Source organism: Protopterus annectens, chromosome 2.part1 (assembly GCF_019279795.1).
Source record: "Protopterus annectens isolate FY-2018-M chromosome 2.part1, PAN1.0, whole genome shotgun sequence".
Taxonomy (NCBI): Eukaryota; Metazoa; Chordata; order Ceratodontiformes; family Protopteridae; genus Protopterus; species Protopterus annectens.
This window is the reverse complement of record NC_056729.1, coordinates 1,943,680,151-1,943,693,938: the sequence shown is the minus strand read 5'-3', so window position 1 is coordinate 1,943,693,938 and position 13,788 is coordinate 1,943,680,151. Positions and strand designations below refer to the sequence as shown.

The 13,788-nt window shown below is 35.8% G+C and overlaps 1 protein-coding gene across 2 annotated transcripts in view; it reads right to left on the bottom strand.

Moving 5' to 3' along the window:
- The window catches only part of KHDRBS2 (KH RNA binding domain containing, signal transduction associated 2), a 2,078,353-nt gene that overhangs the window by 955,508 nt on the left and 1,109,057 nt on the right, over positions 1–13,788 (bottom strand). The window lies entirely within an intron of this gene.

Here is a 13,788-nt window from a genome sequence, read left to right as displayed (position 1 = left end):
AAAAAGGGGGAGGGATAGCTTTTCTTTATTCCTCTACACTCAACATCACACCCTGTAACAGTAATATACCCATCTTTTCCAAAGCTGAGGTACTAATCTCCTTTTTGAACCTTAATATAGAAAAATAATTTGCATAATAGTAATATATATCCAACCAGGTAATAATATACCAGTGTTGGAAAATATTTTATCCTGGACATCCCAAACAATAAACCTTGAAACAATAATCTTAAGAGATGTAAATATACATTGGCAAACCATAGATTCTGACTCCCCCACAAATAGTATAAATATGTATGATTTTTCTCAGCTTATCAATGCTCCACCAAGACACAGCAGATATCTTGCCTGCCAATCCACCTTAGACTGGATTGTAGTATCCCACCCTGCTAATTACCCTTCTTCTGGTACACTGCCTACCTCCCTGAGCGATCACCTACCAGCTTACTCCCTTAGAACAAACTCCCAACAACTAAGAGTACACACTATAAAATCAGTTAGGAACTCAATTAATTTTTGTCAACATAAATTCAACAATCTCCTACAGGAAATAGACTGGACATCCCTTAGACAACTACCCCTTAATGATGCTGTACTATACATTAATACCACTTTCCTTCACATATTTAATACACTAGCTCCCATTCATATGAAAAAGAATCAAAAAGATCCAAAACAATGAATAAGTCTCAAAAATAGCAAGAAAAGTGAGCACAAGTAGAGCTGGGGATCACAATGATGTAAAAAATCTGCCCTTTTTCCACAAGCCATTGTAGTACAACTAAAACTTTTATTAAGCAAGATACATGCACTCAGGTAAGCGCTTTTGTCTCTGCTGATCCAGAGACTTCTTCAGACATAGAAATAAAGATAAAACAACTCTTTAAATACAAAATTACAGCTTATGCAACTAAAGCAATGCCCCTAATTAATGTTAAAACATGCCCACCAGCACACTCAGTTCATAGTAAAGCATAAAACCTTCACAAATCTGTGAATTACTAAAAACTATGTAAAAACCTATATATAATAAAACTAGTATCAAAAAGTATATATATATATATATATATATATATATATATATATATATAAAATACAATATAATAAATGTGGAAGCAGTATTAGCATAATCTCATGTAAAACACACAATAAATAAAATTCATCTTTCTAATGCCTTAAGTTTTAGAAAACAGGAAAATGAGAGTGCATTAACTAAGCTTGGCCACTATGTGGAATTAGTTCTCAGTTCATAGTAAAGCATAAAACCTTCACAAATCTCTGAATTACTAAAAACGATGTAAAAATCTATATATAATAAAACTAGTATCAAAAAGTATATATATATATATATATATATATATATATATATATATATATATATAATACAATATAATAAATGTGGAAGCAGTATTAGCATAATCTCATGTAAAACACACAATAAATAAAATTAATCTTTCTAATGCCATAAGTTTTAGAAAGGACAATGAGAATGCATCATTTAAGCCTGGCCACTGTGTGGCATTAGTTCTCAGTTGCCATCATGTTTTTCCAAAATTAATGTCCATGGACCACCTTTTATGTCTGGGGTAAGTGCCTCAATGATAATAAATTTAAAACCTGTCCACATTGTTTAATTTTTTGTGTCCTTTACATGAGATTATGCTAATACTGTTTCCACATTTATCATATTGTGTTTATTATATATTTTTGATACTAGTTTTATTATTATATACAGGCTTTTACATAATTTTTAGTAATTCACAGATTTGTGAAGGTTCTATGCTTTACTATGAACTGAGTGTGCTGTTGGGCATGTTTTAACATTAATTAGGGGCATTTGTTAAGTTGCATAAGCTGTAATTTAGTATTTAAAGAGTTGTTTTATCCTTATTTCTTTATCTGAAGTCGTCTCTGAATCAGCAGAGACGAAAGCGCGTATCTGATTGTGTGTATCTTGCTTAATAAAAGTTTTCTTTGTACTACAACGGCTTGTGGAAAAAGAACAGATTTTTTTAACATCATTGTGATCCCCAGGTTTGCTTATGCTCACTTTTCTTGCTATTTAAGAATCAAAAGGAACTCAACACCATGGCTCTGTAAGGAATGTAAACACCTGATGAAGCAAAGGGACCTAGCCCGGTCAACCTGGAAACAAAACAAAAATGAACAAAATCATGTTAATTTCAAAACACTATGTAACAAAGTGACAAAACTAATCAACAGAGATAAGAAGTCATATTATTCCCAGCTTCAACTCCAGCATAAAATCAACCCCAGTACATTTTGGCACTTCATATCTTCTCTACTTAACCCTGGAAGAAATGGAGAGCACACCCTATCACCTGATACCCCTCCATCGCAAATAGCTGAAAACTTTAACAAGCACTTCATAAAATCATTTTCAAACTTACTAACACCCCTATGCTGGACCCCCCCTCCACACTTCAACCTATTCAGACACTGACCCCAGGCCATCAACTACTTCTAACCCTGTCATAACTAACTCCCCTACTCAACAAAATGTCATACAAACCCCATTCTCATTTCAGCCGATACCCACTGACACTATTAAGAAACTGCTACAAAAACTAAAACCCCGCTCTACTTCAGCTGACAATCTCCCCCCATACTACCTCAAACTGGCTGCTAACTCAGTGGCCCAACCAATCAGTATCCTTATAAATAGGTCTTTATCTGAATCAGAAGTACCTACCATATGGAAACAACCTCACATCACCCCCATCCACAAAGGAGGCATCCTTTTTCATCCATCCAATTTCCATCCTATATCCATCTTGTCACCCATATCCAAAATTCTTGAGAAAGGTATCCATCAGCAGGTAATGCACTATCTATTGCAAAACATTTGTTTAACCAAAACCCAGCATGGCTTCCGACCTAGCCACAGCATAGCTACAGCCCTATTATCTTTTACAGACACCGTCAACAAGACCAGAGATGCAGGATGCTATACAGCCTCAGTACTCTTTGATCTCACTAAGGCCTTTGACACAATGTCTCACCCATTACTTTGAACACATTGTCTAACTTAATGGCTTCTCACATAACACAGTAAAATGGTTTCAGAGCTATCTCAAGGATCGTAAACAAGAAGTGAAATGGTCCAACAAACTCTCACCCTTTCTCCACAACCCTACTGGTGTCCCCCAAGGCTCCATCCTAGGACCCCTACTCTTCAACATTTTGACAAACAACCTTCACACTGCCTCTCATTCTGGAACCCTCATTCAATATGCTGATGATTCCACCATAATCTGCACTGCTCAATCACTACCAGAACTACTCTCAAAAACGTAATAGTCCTTTACAGCAGTTGAATCCTGGCTAAGAAATGCCCAACTCTTTCTTAATCCAAAGAAGACAAAACTAGTACTCCTTCATCCCAAGAACACCTCCCCTGTCACTAATCATTTCAACAATCTTGCATGTTACAACACTGTCATAGAAATAGTGCAGGAAACCAAACTTCTTGGTGTTATCATTGACAATAAACTTTAATTTGTCCCCCATATACAGCAAAATATAAAGAAAACTCATCTAAAACTGGGACTCATATAGAAACAAACATTGTTTTACTGCAGCAAACAAAACTACCCTTGCAAAAATGTTTTACTTTCCTCTCTGTTGTATGGTGCCCCTATTTTAACTAACTTACAAAATCCTACCCTAAGCAAGTTGGAACACTGCTACAACAAAGTTGCAAAGTTTGCCACAAACTCTAAATATCAGACACACCACGGTAGACCACTCCTAGAATTAAACTGGCTTGAACTACCTAACCAACTTGCCTTTATTCAGCTATCCACCTTGCACAACCTTATTTTCAAGCCTACTGCCTGCCCTGCACTAGGCAATCTTGTCGCACCTTACACACCAAGTTGATCCCTACGATCAGAAGACAAAAATCTCTTAGCTATCTTAAAACCCACAAGAAAACCTGGTCACTCTCTGTATTCATACTCTGTCTCTATACATTGGAATTCACTACCTCTAGCGACCAGGTTTATTCCTGGCCTAACCCATTTCAAAGTCTCTTTAAAAAATCATCTCAAATGTACATGGCTCTGCTCCTGCATAAAGCTTGCCTAATGCTCAGGGCTTCCTCTTTCTATTATATTTCAGTCCCTCACAGATCCTAAAGCTCTTCTAACTCCTTATCTGCTTCTATACCATATCCTTAAGCTGCTGCTCAGGCTTTATTGCTTCTATTCTTCTTAATTCTCTCTCGCTATATGTCTGCATCACTAGCTTTCTGGCTGCTGTTTCTGCATCATGACTGATGAGAGTGACTATTATCGTCTGTAATGTTTTAACTGTATAGAACTGTTTAGATGTGTAGTAAGATATTACAGCATCTTGTAGCAGTTTGTTCTTTCAGCTTATTTTTTGTATAGTATTTCTAATGTATTATTTATTGTATTGGATTATACTGTTTTTGTATTGTACTGTATGTGGAGCTTTTCTCCCTGGGCCTCTGCTGAAAACGGGTTCTGTAGACCCAGTCAGACCAACCCGGCAAACAAATGTCAAATAAATAAATAAATTCTGAACATGAATGCAGATTGATGTTAATTAAGCATTAATTCAAACTATGGCTAAACATTCAAATATGCATGTGAAAATACAGCACATCTCATGTACTGAAAAGCTTGCTAGATGTAAAATACTAGTCAGTCTTGTTAGTCTGTGTAGGGTTATACTAACTAGCAAAACTATGTGCTTGGAATGTAATATAGAAGGTGAGGATATGGTGCTGAGAAAATAACAAAAGAATGTCGCTGCTGTGCTATGATGCATTTGGTGAACAATGTCCCAGTAGAACTAATTTTTGCCTTAATACAGAAAGCATTCATGTGCAGCAAAGTTAATTTGGAGACCCACCATTCCATTGCTGATGAATGATAACTCAGATTGCTTTTAAAATATGCAGAATTCACATGTTTCATTACATTTTATCTGCTGAGCATGGGCAATCAGGTAGAACCTAGTCAGCATGCAATCTGTACCTGTCAACTTCTGCAGGAGAGATTAAAGAATGTACAGGCCAGAATGTCAACACTAACCCTCAGAACACATTTGCATTATTGTTTTACATCTTGTAGGTCACCATATTGCACTCTTTGTAAGAGATATCCCAGCATTCTCGTTTTTTTTTTTATTTGGAAATGTGCAGCATGCTTTCAAATTCTAAATGCAGCTTGAAACAGCCTTGAGGGAAAAATGCTAAAAATCATATTATGGTAGCTGTCAATAAAGCAGTCAAGATTTCTCAACCACAGGAGAGTACAGACACTATACTTTGGGCAGAGATTTCTTTGAGTCGTACATGTTAAAGTTACCTAACACTCTATTAATTAAAAAAGTTATATCCAACCACAAAAACTGCTAGTAGAATATATTTTAATTCAAAAATGTTGTCATAACTCTGAACTCAAAACAATAGATCCTACTAATATATTTTCTTATGAATGAAATTCAGCAATTGTTCTCATTTCATTAGTGTAAAATACATTCTCTGCTTATGCCTAAATGTCATATTGGATGGAATTCTTTAGTTTTTTTTTTTTTTAGCATTAAATAATCAGTGACTAAAAGAATATGTATACAAATTAAATGCATTAAAGAATAAATTTCAAAGTCAGCAGTTTGAATGAAGCTACTTCAAACTCTCATTATACCTTTGTAAGTGAATCTTTAGATGTCTGCCATAAAACACTATACTTAAAACGTAAGATAAATGTTTCAATATGTTTATCCTAAGTGCTATTACATAAAGAAATAAACATATGTTATCATTAGGCTATGAAAGGCTGACATTGCCTAGTAAACAAAATGCAATGATGAAAATCTTAAAGCACTATAGCATTTTAGAGTCATATAGTGGAATGAGGGTAGGGCGGCCTCAGTGGTGCAGCAATTAGTGTTACCACCTCACAGCAAGACGTTCTCTTGTTTGATTCTTTGCTAGGGTGTCTTCTGTGTAGAGTCTGCATGTCCTCCCTGCAGTTACATGGGTTTTCTCTGGGTGGTTTGGTTTCCTTCCACATCCCAAAGGCATACCACAGATGAATTGGACACTCTAAATTGGCCCCAGGACTGTGTGTGTGTGTGTGTGTGTGTGTGTGTGTGTGTGTGTGTGTGTGTGTGTGTGTGTGTGTGTGTGTGTGTGTGTGTTTATGTGTGTGTGTGTGTGTGTGTGTGTGTGTGTGTGTGTGTGTGTGTGTGTGTGTGTGTGTGTGTGTGTCTTCAGTGGCAAGTTGGATGCTGGGCTGGCAACTCGACATCATAAAACTCCACTGCCAATCATTCTGTGGACCATTGTACCAGAAGAGAGTGGAATGAGTACACTTTTGTTAGCTTTTTCGTCTCTATCTCCTCAGTTGCAGATTTAGTGTAAGATTTAAACATGAACTCCAGTCTCAAAAGTAGTTCTTCTGAAGTCGACTGGACAACAGAGCATTGGTATATAATTCAGTGAGGAAGCCACATTACTGCCTATTGCGTCCAGTGCTAAGTGCTCTGTGTTAGAAAGGATTGCCATGCACTGAATGGCTCAGCATGCCAGTCACTGCAGCCAAACCCTTAGTGCAAGACTCAGGGAAAAGGCTGAAAATAAATATGGACAAAGATCCCAGAAAAAAAAAAGTCTTGTTAAGTATTGCTCTAATTAACATTACAATTTTCACATAATATCAAGATAATATATGCATGTAACATTTGAAGAATAGCAAGTCTGAAAAAGTGCTGCATGGTATTAATTAATGAATAAAATCCTCAAAGATTTCCCATAAAGTCTCTAACTGTAAATGGAGCTGAGAAAACCCTGATGTAAAATTAGGGATGTTAAAATAAGGAAAAGCCGACAGGTATTCCTACTGGTGATATACATTTCCTATTACTGAAATGTACATTTAAGTAGCGGTGGCCACTAACAGTGGCAGCAAAATACATAATGACCATGTATATCAGGTTGTGATCAGTCCAGTGCTACTTCACACTGGAGAGAAAAAAATGCCACAAGTAATATACCAGGCATGCACGAGACATGTGCAGTTATACTGTGTCTGCTATTAGTACTATGTCATTAAACTCACACTTCAACGCAGAAGTGTTGAACAGCACTGTAGATAGAGCACCTCAGATGTTGCTGGTTGTTGTGGTGTATGCCACCTGAACATAAACACTGTTGTTGTAATTTACAATCTGATCACACACATGACACATGCACATGCTCACACACACATGCACTTACATGCATGCATGCACACATGCTCACACTGCACGGAACCAGTAGTCTAGTAGAGCAGAGGGTTAAAAGTTTGTACTACAAGACTTAAACCATATAGCAGTCATGGGTTTAATTGTTATACCCTCTATTTTCCAGTTATGGAAATGAGAAAGCTATATAACCAGGCATTACACTCACATCAACCCTGAAAAGGAATTGTGTGTCCAGAGGGCTTACCCAGTTAACAAATATTTATTTATATATTTATACTGGGACACAGAGATGTTGCTCGCTGATTTGGCATTTGGTGGAGGAGGAAAAAGAAATCTTCAGTCTGGTGCCTCCCCTCCTCAACTAAGGATAAATTCCAGGGACTGAGTTACTATCTTATGCCACATCCCTAATGCCATCGCGCTCTGTGTGAGATCACAAAAAAAAAAAAACAGGACGTCTTTACCAGCTAATGAAAAGAACCAGGCTCTAATGCCCTCCCATTTTAATGCCTGCTGTCATGTTTTTATGACAAATAAAAACATTGAATCAAGAGAGGAACTTCTGATTCTACTCCCAACACTTCCACCCAGGGTGGTTGCTCTCTTTGCTCTACCCTCATATACATTATCTACCTTATATTGTGCATATTGTATGATAACACACTGATAAATGTAGGTTCTATATTACAACACAGAAAAACCTTTACAGCAAACACCACTACGTCGACATGAATTCAGCGAAATTCACTTCCACAATTCACTGAATACTTAAAGAGCACACATGTAAGGCGCTGTGCCCCCCACATCCCCCTAACTAAATATACCAACTCCAAAATCACACTACAGTTGTGAAAAGGGCAAAATTGTGTGGTTGGCCAACTCCATCTTTGCCCTGTAAGTATTCAGCAATCGCGGAAGTGAATTTTGCTGAATAAATGTCGACGATATGGTGTTTGCTGTAAAGGTTTTTTTAGTAACATAATATAGACTCTAATTGTACATTAACTTTGGTTATGAGAACATGCCATGTAACTTTTCCATCAAACAGCATCATTTGTTTGCATTCTATATAATACTTATGTCTAACCTGGTTTTATTTGGGAGAACACTATTAAATGTTTGCAATAGGTGGCATCAACTTTTAGTGCATCTGCTTAAAGGTGTATATAGCTTGGCGTCTTATTGTTTCTGTGATTGCTTGCCTAATACTATTCCTCTCTTCCTACAAATGTTTCATTAAACCAGGCTTTTCAGTTTTAATATCATCTTCACCACTGAAACCTGCTCATATATCTTGATTTTCACTATTTAGTTCATGTCAGGACTGTTTAATAAGGTGATTCACTCTTGGCATCTGATCTTCCTTTTAGAACAGTTCTTACTACTCTATGCCTGTGCACAAAAAATACATCTTTCGGAGAAGCTCCCTGCAACTTTTGAATATCACACTTCTCACAGTCTTCATTTTACTGGGATAGTGAATATGTGAAAATTCAGTATGATCATCCTCATTTCATTTTTGTGTATTTATTTAATACAAGTTTCTATGATTTGCCATATACTGCTTTCTTTCTTCTCCAAGAACCACATAGGATCTAGAAATAAATTATTGATAGCTATTTGGTTTCAAGCTACAAATGTGTTAATGCCTGTTTAGTCTTCATCTTGTACATCTATTAACCTTCTGCGGATTCTGTCACACTATTGATTTCTGTTTATTAGTTCCATTCTGTATATTAATTCCATGGCACTAGTAGGGAAGCTCAGGTTGGCAGTGTGCTTATCAAACTTCTACACCTTAGCAACTGAAGTGAAGGGAAGAGAGAGAGACAGAGACATTATCCTTTCAATTGAATATTGCTATATTCCAAAGTTGCATCATAACAATCCTAAAAGCTTTGCTGCTGCTATTTCTCAGATTTGCCAGAGCTTCTATTGTTCTTTTCAATGTACATATTTATCTTACTTTTGTCAGATATGATAACCTCGGGTATCATTGGACTTAAATACATCACCTGATAACACTTATAGCTCTATATGACCATTTAAATATTTCAGGCAAATTTGGATTTATAGTCTAGAAATGTAACATATATGCCTTTGAAATGGAACAAATTAGTACCCACCGTTCACCATGATCTGCCTATACTTCACTGACGCGTATGCAATCAAGGGTTAGTAGTTCAACTATGTAATATTTTAGTTTACTTTTCTATGGCATGTTGGATTGTGCTGGCTGGAGGTGCAATTTGTTTTTTTTTTTTTTCTTTTTTAATCCATATTACTGGAATCACTGAATTAGTATAATAGTATAAGTTGGGTTGTGAATGGCCAAGATGTGAAGGGATTGTCCCTTTTTAAGTTACAAGTTTGAATTCATAGCTTTTTTTAATCCAATAGCTGACTACACCCCTTTATCTTTCTTTGTACTATATATCTAGATGGCATTCATGTATCCAACCAAGCACTGATCTTCTCACTTTACTGGAATCTATCATTTTATCAGCAGTGACGATTAAGTCTTGGGCACAAATTAATTTGTCTTTGAAAGAAAATTAGACTTAATTTCTTTTCTTATTTGTTTGCTTTGTTTGTTTAGTTAGCAATTATTTATTTAGCAATGCATCTATCTGCTTATTTATCTATCTACATATTGATCGTTTTATTTATTTTTGACACCGTCCTAGCTTCATTTGAAACTTTTGTCCATAACTGTTTCTTTGTGTCAGTTGCACTGCATGCCTAAACTCATTTCTTTTTTATTTTACTTCAGCAACTGGTAACTGCAGTTCTAAACTGAGAATCTTTTATTCTTCTTCTAACAATTTTTTAAGCTTCTATTGCTAATAGAATCATCATAGCATTTCTTCCACATATAGTTCCTTGCCAAATCTGTATTTCAATTTAATAACATGTTTATATAGATTGCGTAACATCCTTTTCATTATCAGAGTTTTTAAAGGGAATATGAAATATTTTTCCCCAAAATGTATTTTTTATAGATACATTTTGTGATTTCTCTCATCCATACAGCCTGGTAACAGGACTGTGATTGAGAGAACAGTTATGAAATGCTAAAACATGTCATTCATTTTGCATTAATATGTACATTGCTAATACTCTGGTTTTCATTTCAGTCCATCAATGGCTACTTCTAAGTTTCTTTAGCTTTATAGCATGAATACTTTACTATTGTAGTTTGCAAGTGCTTTCAAAAACAACAAATCTACAAATTAAGCTTCCTCACAGAACACACATTTTCTAAACAGCTTTATTTTTTCTATTTATTTATTTAATTGCTTAACAAGGTAGATAGCTTTATACAGCCAGTGACACTTTTAGTCAATACAAAGGGCAGTTGAGTTTATTCCATGCTACTATAATTCAAATTCCAGATGATGTGGACTTGTAATCACAGCTGGATACCCTAAGAGGAGAAGCAACTCACAAGCATTTGACAGATTTTTAAGTTCTTCCTTTTGGACACTGTGGAGCAGGTACATGCAACCCTCTCCATTGATAGTCCAGTTAATTAATCTGGTTGCTTTCTATCTAACGCCAACTTCCAGAGAGAAAGACAAACATAAAGCAGGAAATACTGAAATACACAAGTGAAAGCGATATCAGTACTTAATCACAAATAATAGCCTAGGACATCACAGGACACAGAACTACCACAGAAGTAGGCTCATCAACACTGACACAGGTGAAAGAGGTGGAGGAGTTTTTGGTATCATCTGCAATGCAAAAGAACTGTTCAGTACAGTGTCTCAAAGCTTCATAATACAAGACTAAATCTTAACTATAGATCACTGTATTTGGGGAGGTTTGTGTGTTCAGTCCTCGTGCCCTTATCTTTCTTCTACTGAAAGTCTAATAGTGATGACTTCATATGCATCATCCAATAAACTCCTTGCACATAATTAAAGTATCTCTCATCTAGACCTGAGTAACACAATTACCTTCTTTATTTCACTGACAGTAAACAACGGAGACTCGATACTTGTGAAATCCTTAGCTCATTTTGTCCCCGATTTAGTGAAAGCATTTCATACTGTGAATCATAACTTACTTCTCTCTCATTAAAATCTTTCTAAATTATCCTGTGATCTATATTATTTAATCCAGAAAGTAGCTGGAGTGGACCATGTTTGCTTTATTTTTGTCTAACTCTCTTGAAACTGACACATGCCAGAGTTCCTCAAGGTTTGTTAATTTGTTCTGTACCTTTCTCTATCTTTATATAAAGAATGTCCAGTCAGTGTGACCTTGCCTGCATGGTTAATCTGCTACACAGATTTTTTTTTTATGTTGGTCTGTTCCACTACATTTATCTGTGACATCTAGTCATCTGTGTTATAGGTTTTGCCTGACTCAAACATGCACTTAATTATATAGTCTATATCCTTATAAACTCCAGCAAAATGAACACCATTCACTGCTTATCCAACACTGCCTTCCCCAATTACTCTTTCAATTTCAAATCCTTACTACAAATGATAATTGTTACTGGAGTTGGTATGTGTCGTCTTACTCCTTTGTGTAATGGCTGACAGAACTTAGAATTAACTACCATGTGGCTAAGAATGCCCATTGAGTCAATCAGAAATTTGTCATGCACTATAGGTCAAAGAAAGTTGTTGATAATCATTCATATATTACTACAGTCTGAGCATACTAAGTGCTTTATTTTTTTCCTTCTAGAACTGTTACCGATGTTTAGTGATAATTCAATAAAGGTGTTTAAAAAAATGTTTAGTACTGTCAGAACGTTAAGCAGGAAAAACAACCACATTAATAGATCTCCAGACATTTCTGCTGGCAAATCCTGGCATTGTCTATACTTAAAGAAAATAAATCACAATTCATTAAAGAACAATCAGTCCTCATTCAGCCCGAAAGATGTCAACCCGATAAATTCATCCTTGCTTGTCATATCTGGCCTGCACCCTTAAGTCAGAGTCACTACACCTAAGTAAAACTTGTGATCCTAGAATCAATATGGTGATTTATCCTTTACACTATGACATGACAGGATGTGGAACTATTTTCTCATGCTGTAAGACATATCCTATATAAATCAGTGTTTAAAAATGTTCGTAAAGTCACTTACCATGAAATGGCTGCATTTGTGGAACTGGAATTACCATACCATTGTTCAGTACCTAAGCTTATAGATTTAATGCCGTTGCTTCACTTCTGCTGGAAGTTGCACGCATAGCTCACTATATTGCATACCTCCACACAAGTTGCTGTATGTAATGGATATACGCAGACTAGTATGTGAATTATGTATATTACGTTGTAACTGATTTTGAGTAATGAAAGACGTATTGACTTACCATTTATGTATGCTTTTTATCTCTGTCTCTATATATTTGTTTCATTGTTGCATGAATACTTGCTACTGTTGTCTGCATTGTCTTCATAAACTCTGACTATTAAGACTGTTCAGCATTTTTTTTTGTTTGTTTTTTTACCCTATTGATATTTTAAAGATTTATATAAACATATGCAATCTGTTACAGAGTTTCTTTCCTGAATTGTACTGCGGAGGGGGTCTGCCTATTTACCTGCATCATGGGTTTTGCCTGACTTAATCCTGAACTGAATTATATGGCCTGTATCCTTATAAAGCAAAACAAATAAGCAAACAAATGGCTACATGCAACTAATAAATAACTTTTTAGCAAGTCAGCACAACAGGTATAATATGGATCTCGTGGTTCATACTCAGTCATTATTTCATTATGAATTACACTGCCTTGTTCACACCAGCATGTTTTGAATACTGAAATAATAAATAGGAAATAATTCTGATATTTTCAAGAAAAGACCAACATGCATTAATGCTGTAGGCTGTAGATGCTGTGTTATGGAGCAGGACATTTTTACTGAGAATTAATTTCTTTTGCTAGTAAGCCTTCATTTATACAACAGATTTAAGTACCAGAGTGTGAACTTTAGGAATGAGTCGACTTTATGTGAACAGTCTGGCATTTTGCTTCAGAGGAAGAAAAGTAAACAAACTACTAAATGGCCTTTGTTTTCCACCTACAGTGTCTAGCAGTTCACCTGTATGTTAAGTAAAAACATTATGTGTGTGTGTGCGTGTTATATCAGCAGCACCTGTATACCTCATTGCATTAAACGTCACATTTCCTTCACCTTTAAACTCGACTACCTGGAGTAACAATGCTTGGCTTGATATCATATAATATTTTATGTTGGCATTGCTGCATTTTCATATCTGTAAAAATCCAGAGGGATTACACTGGCATCTAGTTTTAATTTCAGCTGTGATATTTCAAAAGCCGGGTAAGCTGTCACTTCAAAAATACATAACATTTGGCATTTACATTATGACTTCCTTGAGCTGCTTCTGTTCTTAAAGAAAATAACAGAATATAGCAGTAAATCAGTTTAAGATGGAGAAATGATATCACTATATAAGAGATATCTTTACCCCATGTCAGCAACTGACCAGATTTACTAGAACGGGAGAAACAATCAACACAAGAGGGGCAGAGCAATGCTCAGTGTGGA